Below are 16780 nucleotides of genomic sequence, written 5' to 3'. Positions count from 1 at the left end.
AATGGATGCAAAGACATAAGGCTTGTGGGTAAATGGATGAGGAAAATGGAAAGATCATCATTGGCACACACCTTGAGAGGTGATAAAGTAGTGGGAAAGATGGTTTTGAGTGAGGTTGAGGAGAAAATGGAGGAAGAGAAAGATAAGGACTAAAAGTAGAGTTGGAAGATGGAGGATGGGAAATTTAGGATAAGAAGCATATGGACTAAAAGTGGATTGGGGTGATGAAGGATTCTTATAAGGGGATTTGGATGAAGGATGGATGGATGAGGCTTTTTGAGTAGCATGAATGGATGCCAATTGAGATTTTTCTTTGAGATGCATTTCTTTTATGAGCATCTTGGGTATCGACATGATTTTTGACTTTTTAAGCTTGGGCTTTTGTGGCCTCTTGACTTTTTCTTTGATTGGGACGAAATGTTTCTTGTTTTGAACATGTATTTTAGAAGGGACATGTTGAGACTTGGATTTTTGTGGATTTTTGGATTTATGCTTTTGTATTTTGGCATCTAATTTGCTTCTATTAGCCATGGGATGGGAACAAGAGCATGGAGGAGATGGAGGGATAATTGATGGAGTGATAGGGTTTAAAGGTTGGAAGGGATTCAAGGGTGAGTGCCTTTGATGATCTAGCTGGTGGATTTGAGGGGATGGAAGGATAGATTGGAACATAGGATATGGATGGATATAATTGCCCAAAATGGATGGAGGGAAGGAAGGATATGGGCCCAAAATAGATGGAAATGGGGAAGTGTAGGTCCCAAAATAGATGGAGGGGATAAAGGATTCATATTAGGTACGTAAGGACCCAAAATGGATGGAAAGGGTGTGGGATTTAGATAAGGGATATAAGGACCCAAAATGGAGGGTTGGAGATAAAGAGTAAGACGAGGGCCCAAAATAGATGTGGAATAAGATGGATGGGAACTTTGGAGTGGAGATGGAAGGACTTGGGACCATGTAGGAATAGCAGGGATACCAACATCTAGAAATACATTTTCATTTCTTTTTTCAATATGATGTTCATTATTTGGAACACAAGATGTGAGTCCATTACTAGTTGAAGAAGTTGAAGCTTTGGATATGATAATTAGTTATTCTTCAAGGGATCTATCATCATGGATTATGGGATATGTATGAACATGAAGCAGAGGAGATTGGAGGATAGGATCTTGAGTTGGGTGGGCTGAGGGAAAGGGATCTTGAGATGGAGTAAGTAAGATGGTAGGATTTAGATATGGAGGGGATGGTAAAAGTGGATTGTGTAGGGGAATAAGTGGGATGGCAGGATCTGCTATTTTGTTGGAGGATATTTATACATGCTTTTGGACAAGATCTTGATAGCAATGGATGGGAGTGGATGCATGAGGTTCATTATATGGGTGGTGGGAATTTGATGCTTGCGGGAAGTGGAAGGATTTTAAGCAATTTGATGGATGGTATGGGGATGATAGCTATCAAAGATGGGGATGACATTATAGATGGGGAAGCTTCATCACTGACTAATTCACATGGTTGGATTAGATGACATGGCTTATCGACTGTTAGAGGTGGCTTTTCTTGTATTTCCTCTAGGAGATTCCTTGGAGACTCATGTGTCAAAGGTGGAGGTGGTGGAATGATAGGAATATTTGGTGTGATGAGGGTGGAAGATTGGAAGCTTGGTTGATTGGGTGATGGAGGAGAAGCTGGGATATCAAATGGCATGACTAGATAGTTTGGAATAACTCTTGGATTTTGGGAGATGCTTGGGGGAATGTTTCTAAGGCTTTTAATATACCTGTCATAGTCAACAAGATTTTCATCATCATTGGAATAGGACATGGTGGGAGCAAGGACAATACGATCGAACACATCATGATAGGTTTGGGATTTCATTTTTTGATGATGAGTCGGATGGGGATGGGGTCTTGCATACAGATGAACACGGAAGCTCATGGTTGGATTTGGATTAAGCGCAAATTTCGGATTGGCTGATGAAGGATTTCCTAGGGAGAGTCAAAGCTATATGACAAACCTAAGGAGGATTGGATGGAGATCTTTGGCTTTCCTATGGATGGAAGACTTCAAGGGCTTGTTGTCAAAAAGTGAGAGTTTTTCTTTTCTATGTGCTGGATTGGTGGAGATTGTGTCAACTTAAGGATAGACTAATGATCCTATGGGCATGACACGAGATTGACCACTTGTGGATCCCAACCTTAGCTCAAGGTGATGAGGGATAACAAGTGACAAAGCTAGATTACCCTAGAAAAAGCTTTGTCAAAGGGATAACCTTAGTGAGGCTAGTGGATTGGTCGGATTGATTGGATAGCAAATTCTAGCAGAATGACAAAAACTCTCTAAAGGCTTGGGTGTGATTTTGGATTGGGTTGCTAGCTGGCTGGGGGGGATGATTTGGAGAGACTTTGGATTTGGGATTGTTCTAAAGCAAGGAACTAGATAGATTCGGTTGCAGTGGGGGAGCTTGGATGATTTTTTGATGAGGTAGTGACTACGCTAAATATGCCTTGAGCTAGGAGATTTCTGCTTTTTTGGGATTTTGACCAAAGTTGGCAAGCATTCATTCAAAAGCTATGAACAAACAAGTAGACAAAAGTTTGAATCAAGCACGTCAAACACACTAACATCCTAGGAAGCTTCCTACAAGGATGAAATTTGGTTTACCTAGGGATTCTTCAATATACGTAAGGTACGTGACGCCCAAATCTGTAGATGAAACCAAAAAGATGTCACACAGTCAAAAGGAGCAGTAACCCACTTCTCCTCTTTCACTTCTCAAGGGTATAAAGTTCCTTGAGGCTTAGCTTGAGTGACAAAATCTTGATTCCAAGAGAGGTGTCTTTGGATTCACCTCCCAATTTTTATACTCCACCGGAACGCTAGAGTTGAGGTCGTCCCAAGGGGTGATGAAATCTCCAAGCAGGCCTCCTAAAAAGGGTAAAACAAGACCACATACATGATCTTGGGCTTTAAAAGACACGTGTTTATTCCAATTGATGATTTAGATTTTGTAAGCTATGATTAAAGACACTTGTGATTATGGCATACAATGTTCATTCCAATTTGACAGCATCATCAGCATAATGAAAGTTGAGAGATCGTCAACATAAGAAATGTGAGCGTCATTGAAAATGCATCCAAACCATGCAATGTTCATTGATTGTTAGGAATTCAAGATTGAGTGTGAGTTTTTTTTAAGCCCAAAACAAAGATGTGTGAAACTTGATTGCCAAGCGCACGCCCAGAGGCCCTCCACATTAAGATTTGTCCAATTTTTATGCCCAAATGAAGTGTGAGTGAGATTAATGCGCATTCAAAGAATTTTCTAACTTAGAAAAAACAATAAAGACCCAAGTGAGTGGAGTTTGATCTTTGTGGAGCATGTAACACCCTCTTAGGTAGACCCATCCCCATAGATGGTGCTGAGATTGCAACCAATGGTTAAATTGATGGGTGATTAAAGAGGGTGAGTCCAACTACAAACTCACTTAAAGCGTCTTTATTTGGTTTTTATAATTTAGGAAGCTTCTAAAAATGTAGATTCTTTTTATGCCCCAAAAGATGATTATTTGATCTATGGCATTCAAGATTGGATTTGTTGTTTTAATCATGCATTCATAAAAAAAAAAAACTTGATTTTAATCCATGGCACTCAAGAGTGATTTTAGCAACATGCATTCAAAGACAAGTGATTAAACATTCAAGTTTTTTCCTTTGAGCATTCAAGATTGAGATTTTGTGTGTTGTTTTAAGAACTTTGAAGTGCTTTGTTTTAACCTTAGATCATTCAAGATTGTTTTGGACTCAAAAGTGAAAATGACTCTTTAGACTTTGGTTTTCATTCAAGATTTTGTGCTCTAGTTTTCATATTTTAAGCCCAAAAATGATATTCCTAGATTGTTTCGATGCATGAAAAACCTAAGAAACATTCAAGATTTTGAAACAAGACATTTGTTTGGAACAAATAACAAAGCTTTTAGGAAAATTTTTGGCAACCATTTAGGACTCTTAGTTTTCATGAGATTTTTAAAAGAACTCTAAAATATTTGCAAATGAGGTTCATTTTATCCTTGATTGATGCTTTGAGTTTGATTTAGATTTTAGTGTGCACTTAGTGCTGATTTTGAACCTTTTGAAATGGAAACTTGAAGTTCTGTTTAAATTCCCAAAAATGAAGTGTTCCTAACTTTGCATGAATGCATCTAAAACCTTGATGTTGCAAGGATGCAAATGATTGGATTGGTTTAGTTTCACTTGTTAAAAGATTTCAAGTATGATTTGGTGGTTCATTTTAAGCACTAAAAAGAAGTGTGTATGATTTTTCTTCCTTAAAAAAAAATGGCCAAGATCTCCCACAAGAAGAAGAAGAAGAAGTAGATGGAATAAGAAGAATATAAAAAAGAAGAGAAAGAAGAATTCCAAGTGCTTTGTCCACCTATAAGCTTGAAAAATCTACAAATACTATGAGATAGACTATGAGTTCCTTTGTCTTCTTCATGCTCATGTGGACCTACAAAACCAATTTATACAATCCTACCAATCACAAAAACAAGCAAAATTAGCCAAAATTAGCAAATGACATACAAAACTTGACTAAAAAAGCTAATGAAGATGACCCATGTGGGGTCCCACCGGGTGTGCTAAAATGTATATGAGCAATGTTAGTATGCTAATAGAAACCAAATTTAAATAAAGCTTCTACAAACTAAACAAAATTCATAAACTTCAAGATAGACTAAGATGAACTCTCAATTGAGAATATGAGCCATTAATGGGCTCTATCAATGAGAAGCTCTCTTTTTGAGTGGCTTTGTCTAAATAGATAGGATGTATGCTCAAGCTTATGCTTCAAAAAGGGCTTCAAATGGAGTTGGAATTTGGGTGTGAGTGTATGGTTTTGATGTAAAATGGCTTCTTAAAATGGCATTATGACTTTACTTCATGGATTGTGTTGTTTTGCAAAGGGGAAGGATCCAATTTATAGGAAAGAGGCTTGAGGGATTGAGGGCTAAGATACAAGGATGGAAAAAAGCTCATGGAGGGCTCATATTGCATGAGAGGAGAGCACATGGATTGTGCTTCCTTACAACCAATTAGAGAGTGACACATGTCACAGGGTGAGAGGATGGAGGAAAGGGGAAGGATGAGTCAACAAAGGAGGCTCAAGGGATAAAATCTTCATAAAGACCCTCATAATGGCTTGTAAGAGCAATAAAAGGGCTTGGAAGAGTCATTTATGGCCTAGTGGGCTTCATAAAGTTTTATGGTTGAGATGTTTTGAGGGAGATGAGAGCAATTTCGAGTTGGGCTTGATTAGGAGGGTTTTAAGCTTGCTTAGGATTGTGCAAATGATTAGAGGATGGATTAGGATGGTTTAGGATTAGCTTAGGGATAGGCAAGTGGATGGCATTTAATGAGGGTGGGTGAAGGAGGAGATGTTTATTAACTTTGGCTTGGGTTAGTAAGTCTTAACCCATTCTTAGGGAATGTGACAAGGTTAGGAGGGGATTAGGATTAGGTTTAAAGAGATCTTCTAGAAGAGTCTAGACTTTGGATGAGGATAAAGACTTTCTAGAATAGTCTAGAATTTCCTAGGATGAGGATGAAGACTTTCTAGAAGAGTCTAGAACTTCTTAGGATGAGGATAAATTAGATTTTTAGGAAATAAATAAAGTTTTATTTATTTCAAGGGTTTGGGTTGAGGAGATATTTATTAAAACTTTTTTAATAAACATGAGGATTAATATTTAATCTTAATTAAATATTTTGAGTTGGGATTAGGGGTAGGAAATGATGGGATTAGCCTTTAATCAAAATTAAAGAAGGATTAGAAGATTTTGGAAGAGGTTAGTGGTCTTAAGGAAATTGGCCAAGTTTTGGGCAAAAAATAATTTTTTTTTATTTTGGGTTTTTTGGTCAATTTATTAATTAAATAATTAATAAATAAGGAAATAATGTTTAAATAAGATTTAAACATTTTTGGGAGGGATTCCTTAATTAAATATTTTTAATTAAGATAAAGGGATTTAATGGCATAAAAATAAATTAAATAATTAATTAATTAATTAAATAATTAATTAATTAATTAATTAATTAATGATGATGTCATCGGGAATTTTTTAGAAAATAAAAATACTTTATTTTCTAAAGGTTTTTAGGTGTCTACACCAATAACTTAGGGTATTATTGTTCACACAAAACTCAAAAAGTTGTTGAAACACAGTCCAATCTTCTAGTCCATACACCAAAATTACAATATCTCCAATCTCTCCTACTCATATTTGATTCTTGTCCCACATATGTTTTATATCCACCAATATAGGGCTTTTTGGTTGATCATAACTTCCCATAACTTAGGGACTCCAAATTTTCCATTTTGCATGCAACATTTGCAATAATTGCAAATGTTGTCATGACAACTTTTTAGCAATGTTTGGAATTTTTGCATTTATGCCTCTACCCTTGTTTCTAGGACCTCTAACCTCCATGTCTCAAGGATCCAAATCCTTTTAAGGCCATAGTAGCATCTCCACAACCACTATAACTTCTAACACACCTTAAAAACTCAATATCCTAAACTCCTAACATTATGAAAAGTAAAAACAACTAACAAAGGATATTAGAGTGACCTTAGTGCTAATGACTAACTCACCTAGCCAACCTAAGCTCTTGAATTTGATAGTTCCAAGTAAAAACCAAAAAATGGAGGCTTGCTAGGTGTGCTCCTACACCATCCTCCTCAAAATTAAAAAATCAATCCACCCTTGGATTGAGGATATTTGGATCTATCCCCTACTTCTTGAACTCTAATTTATTTATCTATATTGCATTAACATCACTCTTCCCATGTTTCTTTATCAAGTGCTGACTATATTCCTTTATTCTACTCTTCTTGTAGACTCTTGTGTCCAATATGTTGTCTAATTAGGTACTTGTAGTAGTAGGTAGTTGTAGGTCTTCAACATCCTTGATCATCTCATGTGTGGTCTAGTCACTATCCTCATATGGTCCCTTATAATGGACTAGGTATGCAATGTTGAAGATGGGTGACAGTCCACTATCGTTAGGCAGTTCAACTTGGAAAGAATTTTCACCATACTTAGCTAGTATAGGACAAGGTTCTATCCTCTTTGTGCATAACTTGTGAGGGAATCCTTTGTTTAGTCTTGATTAGTTAAGATGCACCGTGAATAAATCACCAACATTGAACTCAATTGTCCTTCTAGTTTCATCCACCTTTTCCTTATGCTTCGTGGTGTTCTCTATCAAGGTTTTCCTTACTATCTTATGAACCTCTTTCATGGCATATGCTAAATCATCAGCATAACTACTTTCTTTTTTTCCATCTTTCAAATCTCTCAACTCATAGACACCCCTAGGATGAATTTCATAAACTATCTCAAATGGACTCTTCCCTATGGATCTATTCATGGTGTCATTGGAGGCATATTTGAGTTTTCACATCAATTGATCCTATAGCTATTTGTACTCCTTAACTACACATCTTAGTAGATTTCCAAGGCTCCTATTTACAACCTCGATTTGACCATCAGTTTGGGGATAGTAGGTTGATCCAAAAGACTAGTTTGTGCACAACCTTTTCCAAAGAGTCCTCGAAAAATGACTCATAAACTTAGTGTCCCTATCCAAAAAAAAGCTAATTGGTAATCCATGGATTCTCATGATTTATTTAAAGAATATGGAAGCTATGTGAGTGGCATCACTAGTAGTCTTTCATGGCACAAAATGAGCCATTTTACTATACCATTCTACAACCACATGCACACTATCCATTCCTCCTCTTGTCTTGGGTAACCCAACTATAAAATTCATGCTTAGACATTCCCATTCCCTATTAGGAATTGGTAGCGGTTGGTAAAGACTAGCATTTCTAGAAGCTCCCCAAGCTTTTTTACATATTACACAACTTTCCACATACCTCCTAACATCAAGATTCATTCAAGGCCAATAGTAAAACCTTGAAACAAGGTCTTGGGTCTCACTGATCCCAAAATGTGCACCCAAAGCTCCATTATGCTTTTCTTGTATCAAATTCTCTCTAATAGAGTCTCTAGGAATATAATTGATTTCCTTTGAACAAAAGGTCACTTTGCAAAGTATACTTAGCATAACTACTATGAAAATGATTCTTATATTTAGCACATACATTATATATGTTAGAAAAATCCTAATCATCTACATATAGACCCTTGAAATGATCTATTCCCATGCTCTTCAACTAAATTTCTTGGAGTGTGAGTGCCCTTCTAGACAATTCATCTTCCACCTTGTTTAGAACACCCTTCTTGTGTTTGATATTGAAGGTATATTCTTGTAGGTATTCAACCCATTTCATGTTCTTATGACTTAACTTCTCTTATCAATTCAAGAAGCTAAGTACTTGGTTGTCTGAATACACAATGAACTCCTTGGGAAGTAAATAATGCCTCCACTTCCTTAGTTCTTGGGAAGTAAATAATGCCTCCACTTTCTTAGTTCTTGGAAAAATGCATACATTTCTAGATGATATGAGTACTTCCTCTTAGCTTTACTCAATTTTTCAAAATAAAAAGTTACTGGTTTTCCCTCTTAGCTTAGAACAGCCCCAATTGCTACATTGCTAGCATCACATTCAATAGTGAACAACCTTTCAAAGCTTGGAAAAGCTAAAACATGTTGAGTAGCTTTCTTTTTCTTAAGTAACTCAAAAGTCTTGTTAGAATTATCATTGCACAAAAAGTTAGTTTTCATTCCTCGTTTGATAGTATCTAACATAGGAGCACAAATTGCACTAAATTATGTTATGAATTTCCTATAGTATTGTGCAAGACCATAAAAATTTCTTATCTCTATTTTTGACTTTTGAGTAGGTTCAATTCATGATAGCTTCAAGCTTTCTTCTATCCATTTTTAGTTGACCATGTTCTACAAAAAACCCAAGGTACACTAGTTCTATTTTGATCAACTCTCACTTCTCTATGTTGATCATCAAATTCTCATCATGAAGCTTCTTGAAAATAATGTCAAGTTTTTCTAGGTGCTCACTCCTTGTCTTTTTATTGATTTGTATATCATCAAGGTACACTACTACAAACTTGCCTATGTAGCCCTTGAGAACTTCATTCATGATTCTCATGAATGCGGAGGGGGCATTAGACAAACCAAATGGCATGAAAAGCATTCATATAAACCTTCATTGGTCTTGAAGGGTTTTTTCCATTCATCTCCTTCATGTATCCTTATTTGGTGATAACCACTCTTCAAGTATATCTTTCTATAGTACTTGGCTTCACTTAGGTAGTCCATTAGGTCTTCAATCCTAGGAATAGGGAACCTATACCTAATTGTTATCCTTTTTATGGCTCTTGAATCTATATAATGCCTCCAAGATCCTCCTTTCTTTGGTGCAAGTACTTAGTTACGACCCATGGACTAATACTCTTCCTAGTTAGACCTTGGTCTAGGAATTCTTGTATTTGTCTTGCTATTTCCTCATTTTGTTGAGGAGTCATTTTGTAGGCTATTTTGTTAGGTAGGGTATCTCCTAGGATTAGGTCTATCCTATTGCATATATCTCTTTTAGGAGTAAGGTTGATGGTTTCCCATCACTTACAATACCTTGGTAAGCTTGGAACATACCTTGAATCTCCTTTGGTAACTCTTTCTTCTTAATCTCTGTATCATCATTCTCCCCATTTGGCCTTAGCACCAATGCATAGCCTATGCCTTCACTCTCTTGCATGGTTTGTAGGAATGCCTTTTCACTCCCCATGAACACATTTGGACCAATTATCTTTGTTTCAGTAGCCTCCAACAATGACTGAATTTTGAAGTTTGCATTGTCAAGTTATTGAAAGAATAGGAATTCCTTCCTCCATCATGTATGGCTTGGTGATCAAATTTCCATGGTCTACCTAGGAGAAAATGACATGCATCCACAAGCAATACATCACATAAAAATTTATCTCTATATTTGGGTATGTGTAGTATCATGGTCAACCAAACTATGGGCTTAAGTGGAAGTGAAAACCCAATAAATCTAGGATATACCAACTTGACACATAATTTTGAAGTGGTTTTGTGTTGGAATAATTTAGAATAATTGAGATTAGGGCGGGCGAGGGAGGGCGTTAATCAGTTATCCAAAGTCCAGATGTATAACTAAAACTTTTCATAGCTTAGTGAACCCATAAAACATTATTTATCATGCATACATCCATAAGATTATTCAATCACTTAAAAATTCATAGGTTACTATCAAATCAACTTGCAGAAATCTAACCATGAAACATAATAGATTATCAACAAACTTGATAAAATGATTTATGTGGAAACCCAATTTGGGAAAAACCACTAGTAACATGCTACTCTTTTCACTCTTCTGAAGTGATGCCCTATGAAAAGCCAACCCTGTCAAAGCTTACAATACACATTGTTAAATGTGACCCTATTAAAGGATTTCAACCACCTTGTTAGGAGTGAGCCTTGTTAGAGGACTTCAAACCATTCACTTGGAATGTTACTTGGTTAAAGAATTTGAAAATGACTATTAGGTCAACCTTAATCCAAAGGATTTACCATTGATTGATACAATTGTTAGAGAGTAACAGTAAAGCTTGACTTGATATAACTTAAAATTTTAATTGCAAGTTATAGATCTCTATTCAGTCCTCAATTTTGCTTGGCCTTCATACTTTGTAGCTCTAATAGATTGTTCACACTTCAAGAATGGATATCCTTAAGCCTTATTGCTTAACATGACAATGTAGTCTTCTCTTAGGTCACTTGATCAAGCAAAACCCTTGACTCCTTGTCTTCCTTAGGTTCTTGCACATGAGAACTTTGCTTCATGACCATCCATTCCTATAAATAGGAAATTAAGATATTTTGCCTCTCATTCTCCATTGTCCAATTTAGGGTTAGGATGGATTAGGTAGGATACAATGTATCTATCCCTTATTCCATATCTCTTCTAGAAACTTCTCCTAAAATCCACTTTGAATTTTGCTAAAAATGGTTTACCTGGAAGTTTGTTCCACCAATTCATTATCCTTATTTTCCACCTGGTTCACACAATCCAAGAAAACAAAATTGTCAACTCAAATTCATTTTATTCATGATCTTTTAAATAATGAATCGACATTATCTTTCTTTTGATGCTTAGCACATACTACATTGCTCGGCATCCACTATGAAATTACTCAGCACAAACTAAAGTTTATTGGTGCTCAGTATCATCTAAACTTTACTCAACATCCATTGTTCTACTCAACATACAGTAGAATGAACTTTTACTTAGCTCTAACTAATTTTCTACTTAGTTTGTACTAACTTTTCTCAGCAGCTACTATCCACCCAGTCAAGCTTGGTAGATAAACTTTGTGTGACTTTTGTTCTTCTAAACTTTCTTAGTGTAACCAACCTTTGTAAACTTAAGTAGATTATCAATACATCATGTCATCATTGTCTTAACTAATTCGTGTACTTCATTACATAATTATAACTCAACCTTTCCTCTAGGTGCTATTATTACATCTTTTGATCATATCCACTTCATTAATCATCTAAGTGATAGTACTTAAAGCATATAAGCAATTGTCTTACTAGAAAATAGTAGGTTTGACATCAGTGAAAAAATAATGATTGAAGCATATTGATCATACTTGTACGTTCTCAACAATCTCCCTTTACAATCTCCCTCTTTGATTAGCTTCTTCAATCCCTTCTCAACAATCTACCTCTTTGGCATTAATGGCAAACCAGATTGATCAATCAAATCAACCAAATGGTAAACACATTGTTCAACTAAACTTACTAGGTTAAAATAGTAAAACAATTACCAATACCAAAAAGAAAATAATTCCTTCTATTGAAATCTCTCCCTCTATTAGCAATTTCCATCTTCTAAATAGGTTACAAAATTCTTTATAATTCCCTTTGAGTTTCATCTTATATCTCCCTTTTACTATAGCTCCCTCTTACTAGGTAGATATTAAGATTTCTCCCTCTTTCTTGTATTTCTCTATCTCCCTCATTACACTTGTGTTCTCCTCTAATTAACAATATCAACAATTATCTCTTTGATTATCAATCATACTATTGATCAGCAATATTATCTCCCTCTTTGACAACAATGCCAAAGACTTATCATCTTTAATCATGCAAATATAAGCTGTTTAGTTTCTTTAGTTTCTCCCTCTATCAACTTGCTTGTGACTAATGTGAAGTTTCATCTCTTTTTTTACTTTACACTCCTAAAGTAACATCCTCTGCATCAATTTGTAACATATGAACATGAGCTTGTTTGATGCAGGGCACTCCTCTTGTTACTTGGATAGGCTTTGATAGGGGTATCATCCCTAGTTTACCTTTTAGATACTCATGATCATCCTTAGGTAATTCCTTCATGAAGATATTAGAAATTCTCTCTTTAGTGTTAACATATTCCATCTTCACCTCTTTATCTTAAACTAACTCTCTCATGAAATGATACTTGATTGCAATGTTCTTAGTCTTTGTGTACATCATTAGATTCTTTATATATTAATAGCACTTGTATTATCACAATAAAGTATCACTTGTTTTCTAATCTCTTCCTTCATTCCTTTGAGTAGTTGTTTGATCCATACAATGTTTGTGCAATTTATAGTAGTAGCAACATATTCAGCTTCAATAGTAGAATGTGAGGTGAAATTTTGTTTCTTGCTAGTCCATGTAACTAGCCTCTTGCCTAAGAAAAAATGCTCCTTTGCTGCTTCTTTTTCTGCCATCAATGTTTTAAGTCCAATCAACATCAGTATAGGCTCTTAATTCAAATTTTTTATTCTTCTTATTGTATAGACCAAACTCTTCTATTCCTTTCAGATATCTCATTATTCTCTTTAAATCCATTGAATGATTCTCCCTAGGATTAGTAGAGAATCTTGCAACTATCCCTATAGATAATGCATTATCAGGTCTATTATGTACTACATATTGTAATTTGCCAATCATAGACCTATACAATGTTTGATTTACCTTAGTTGAATCATCATTCTTTGACAACTTGTGTCATGTCACCATAGGTGTACTTACTGGTTTGGAATCCTCCAATCCAAAAGTCTTCAATATTTTCTTGATATACTTTGATTGAATGATGTATATACCATATTTCATTTGATATACTTACAAAACCACAAAGAAATTTATCTCTCCAAACATAGACATTTCAAATTCTTGCTTCATCAGATTTCTAAAATCCTTACATAAAGCATCTTGACCTCCAAATATGATATCATCAACAAAAATTTTAGATAACAAGATAATTATAAAGTCTCTCATACCATGCTCTTGGTGCTTGTTTTAAGCCATATAGAGGCTTGTGTAATCCACATACCATGTTCTTATTGTTAACATCAACAAAACCTTCTAGTTATTCAATGTAAACTTCTTCCTCTACTCTACCATTCAAAAATGTAGATTTAACATCCATTAGATAAAATTTAAAATTTTTGTATGCAAAATAAGCAAGTAGAGTTCTTACTCCTTCCAATCCACCAACAAGGGAAAATTTCTTTCCATAGTCAATTCCTTATTCTTGTGTATATCCCTTGCAAACATGCCTTTCTTTGTTCCTTGTGACTTCACTATTTTCATCTAGCTTGTATCTAAATACCCACTTGGTGTCAATCACATTGTTGTCTTCTGGTCTAGCAACTAAACTCCATGTTTTGTTTTTCTCTATTTGTTCAATCTCTTCTTTCATGGCTTTACTCCAGTCAACATCTTCTAATGCATCTCTTACTGATTTGGGTTCCTTTGTGCTCAGCAAACATGTATCACTTTTGAATATATTTTTTTTCATTGGTATAGCATTTTTATCTCCAATGGTTTGTGCAACAAGATGATGTCTCTTCACATATTTGGACAATCTTGTTTCAACTCTTGTTTTTTTGCTTGATCTTTCAATCTCAGCATTATTGTGTGTATTCCTATTAGGTAACTCAACACCTCTACTAATTTGATAATTAGAATGTGCTTCAACTTCATTCTATAACTCGACATCTAAATGTAGTTTAGTTCCTGAATGCAACTTAGCATTCATAGTATGTGAATCGACAATCACTAAAAACTACTATTGGTTTGTAGCTTGATTTGCAACATCTTCTTCAGCATGCATACCTTCATAAGAGTATAAAAATGATTTATATTCTTCTTGTTCTTTCATTGGTTTAGCCTCATATACTTCTATATATTCATCAAAGTTTACATTTTCACTTTCCACAACTTTGTTAGTCTTAGTATTCAAACACTTATAAACTTTAGTTCCTATGGAATAGCTTAGGAATATACCTTCTTCACTTTTTGCATCAAGTTTACTATTCCTGAAATCTTTAAGAATGTAACATTTTCTTTCAAATACCTTAAAGTATTTTACATTAGGTGAGTATCCATACCATAGTTCAAAAGGTGTTTAACGAGTACCTTTCTTGACTTGTACACAGTTCAAGGTATAGATAGCTATAGGTATAGCTTCTCTCTAGTATTTCAAAGCAACATTCTTTTTCATCATGAGTGTTCTAGTACAATCCATTATAGATATGTTCCTCCTTTTAGCAATACCATTTTGTGGAGGGGTTCTAGGGGAAAATGTATGTCTTTTGATTCCTTTGTCATTACAAAACATCTCAAACTTATTTGATGTGAACTCTCCTCCTCTGTCAGATCTCAAACACTTCAAACTTTTACCTATTTCCTTGTCAACTCTTGCTAAGTACCACTTAAACATTTAGAAAGCATCAAATTTCTACTTTAGAAACATAATTGCCATCATTCTAGAATAATCATCAACAAACAACATAATGTACTTATCTCCTTTGTAGATTTGCACATCAACTAGTCCACACAAGTCAGTATGAAATATCTCTAGTATTTCTTTAGAGGTGTAAGTTTTACTCTTAAAACTTTACTTTGTCATTTTGCATAACCGACACTGTTTACACATTACATTTTTTGACTTCTTCAACTTAGGAAAACCTCTAACTTTCTTCATGTTACTGATACTAACCAAGTTATCAAATTTAACATGACATAAACTCTTGTGCCATAGCCATGCATCACCAAACTATACAACAAGACAAGTAGCATCTTCTATGTCAAGATAGAATAGATTACTTCTAGTTTGATCACTCTTTCCAATCAATTTCCCATTTGTGTCATGTATGTCTTAGAAATTTTGTTTTCAAACTCAACCTTACATCCCAAATTAGTTAGTTATGACACATTCAACAAATTATAGTTAAGCCCTTCAACATAGTAAGCATTGTCACATAAAACATTATCTATGAGCTTGATAGAACCTTTTACTTTTATCAAATATGGTGCATCATTACCAAATCTTACACTATTTCCATCATAAAAATTTAGGGTAATGAACTTACTTTTGTCACAAGTCATATGATATGAACATCCACTGTTAATGATCCATCTATCATTCTTGTTCACACATGTCACAAGTGTAGTTGCCTCATCTTCATTAGATTCGTCCTTCATTTAAACATACACCACTTCATCATCATATTCATCAGAATCATCCTTTGTTTCCTCTTCAGAACTATAGCATGACTTCTTGCCTTTATCTTTGTAGTCCTTGTTGTCTTCATCTCTTCTACTTTTGTATCTATTACCACTTATGTAATTTTTCTTCTCTAGACATCTAGAAGCAATATGACCAACTTCATTTCAATTGAAACAAATGATAGGTAATTTACCTTTGAACTTGCCTTTACTTTTGTGGAATCTTCTTGCCAGTAGTGCTTCAAATTGTTCAACATCCTCCTCGTCTATATCACTGTCACTGGACACATACTTCTTCTTTTTCTTCTTTTTCTTTTCATCAAGTTCCTTCGATGACACCTTCGATTTGAAAACAGATTCAATACTCTTAGGTTTGTAATTATCAAAGTTAGATAGCTCAAAAGTAGTGAGTCTACCTACCACACTTCAAGTGATAGATCATTCCTTTGTATACATATTAGTTCTTGAATTGTAGAAACTCTAATAGCATATATAGGTAGTAGTGTCCTTAAAACTTTTCTTAACACAATATCATCATTTATTTTACTAGTAGCTTCTCTTATTTCATTAACAACTTTTATCCTAGCAACATATTGAGAAATATTTTCACCTTCTTCCATTCTCATATCATCAAACTTACCTCTAAGACTTTCAGCTTTGGCTCTTAGAAAAGTTTTATCTCCTCTATAGATAGTGGTTAGGGTATCCCACATTTTATTTGCACTGTCAAAACCTTTGATATCATCAAATTCAACATAGCTTAGGATAGAGGCAATCTCAAACATTGCTTGGTTTTGTTCTTTCTTCTTCATATCCTTAATAGTTGGGACTCTAGTAGGATCAACATGCTCAGTGGTAATACAATATTGTGCATGTTCTCCAACTCCTCCAAGGTGTAGCTTCATCAAACATTGCCATGTAGGAAAGTTATCTCTATTGAGCTTGGGTACATCTCTTTTTGATATCTTGATCTTTGTGCTTCTAGTGCCTTAAAACTAGTCATTTTAAGTAGATGGCTCTGATACCAATTGTTGGAATACTTTACAATAATTGGGGGGGGGGGGGGGGGGGGGAGGTGGTGTTAAATTAGTTATGTAAGGTCTAGATGTATACCTCAAACTTTTCACTACTTAGTGAACCCAGAGAACACTATTTATCATGCATGCATCCATACGTTTATGCAATCACATATAAAATTGAAGGTTACTATCAAATCAACTTGCAA

Source organism: Cupressus sempervirens, chromosome 1, assembly GCF_028749045.1.
Source record: "Cupressus sempervirens isolate cs-2001-9-10 chromosome 1, ASM2874904v1, whole genome shotgun sequence".
NCBI classification, from domain to species: Eukaryota; Viridiplantae; Streptophyta; class Pinopsida; order Cupressales; family Cupressaceae; genus Cupressus; species Cupressus sempervirens.
This window is presented reverse-complemented; position numbering follows the sequence as displayed.